Genomic DNA, 1,136 nt, shown 5'->3' with positions numbered 1-1,136 from the left:
TTAAAAAACATATAAAGGTCATATATTTTATTTGTTAAAAATTCTTATTTACTTTTTTCCTCACAAAAGTGAGTGTAGTTGTTTCTCTGGTCTGTCCTTTTTTGGGGGTGATTTCAAACAGAATCCCAGGGCTTAGTTTGAGAATGCTACCAGGGAAAAATAGGAAATATATCTCCTATTAGGGCTATTGAAAATAAATACATTTCCATAAGAACATATGAATCTCTTTTCTATCGCATGTCATCTGAATAAGTTTAATGCAATTTTTTTTTTGGAGACAGAGTCTTGCTCTGTCGCCAGGCACCAGGCTGGGGTGCAATGGCACGATCTCGGCTCACTGCAATCTCCGCCTCTCGGGTTCAAGCAATTCTCCTACCTCAGCCTCCAGAGTAGCTGGGACTACAGGTGCACCACCATGCCCAGCTAATTTTTCTTTTTTCCTCTCTCTCTTTTTGTTTTTGAGACCGAGTCTTGCTCTGTCACCAGGCTGGAGTGCAGTGGCACAATCTCCGCCCGCTGCAACCTCCGCCTCTTGGGTTCCAGCGATTCTTCCACCTCAGCCTTCCAAGTAGCTGGGACTACAGGCGCGTGCCACCACACCCAGCTAATTTTTGTATTTTTAGTAGAGACGGGGTTTCACCATGTTGGCCAGGCTGGTCTCTATCTCTTGACCTCGTGATCCACCCACCTTGGCCTCCCAAAGTGCTGGGATTACTGGCGTGAACCACTGTGTCGGGCCTGTTAAATAATTTTTTTATAGAAATAAGTGATGTGTTAGCTTTGTGCAGTGGCAGTATCATAGCCAATGAGGTTTATCCAAGGCATGATTATTGCTAATTGAAAACTTTTCCCGATGGCCCGCCGTGACGATTTGCAATACAGTCGGCACTGGCAATTTTTGACAGCCTCTACGGAGACTGACATATATAAAAAAAAAAAAAAAAAAAAAAGTCATGTGTTTATTTGTCTGAAAGGGATAGACACTTGTTTTTGTTGTTTTCTTGTTCTTGAGATATAAAATGTAAATGCCTTACAATTTAATTCTCTTTCATAAGCACTGAGTTTGAGTAATTTTGCTAGATTATTCAAACACTATTTTTTAAAATATAAAATCAAGTGAACTACCCTGATTGGAA

At 40.8% G+C, this 1,136-nt stretch overlaps 1 non-coding gene across 1 annotated transcript; it reads left to right on the top strand.

The window, feature by feature from the left end:
- The first annotated feature begins 776 nt into the window (after window positions 1-776).
- LOC116540960 lies at window positions 777-917 on the top strand. The gene has a single exon (XR_004264658.1). It is a non-coding gene; the product is annotated as a U4 spliceosomal RNA (small nuclear RNA).
- The last annotated feature ends 219 nt before the right edge of the window (window positions 918-1,136 follow it).

The sequence above is a fragment of the Sapajus apella genome, unplaced genomic scaffold (genome assembly GCF_009761245.1).
Source record: "Sapajus apella isolate SASKATOON/1434 unplaced genomic scaffold, GSC_monkey_1.0 scaffold146, whole genome shotgun sequence".
NCBI classification, from domain to species: Eukaryota; Metazoa; Chordata; class Mammalia; order Primates; family Cebidae; genus Sapajus; species Sapajus apella.
Note: the sequence above shows the minus strand (reverse complement) of the source record. Positions and strands in the feature narration are given on the sequence as shown.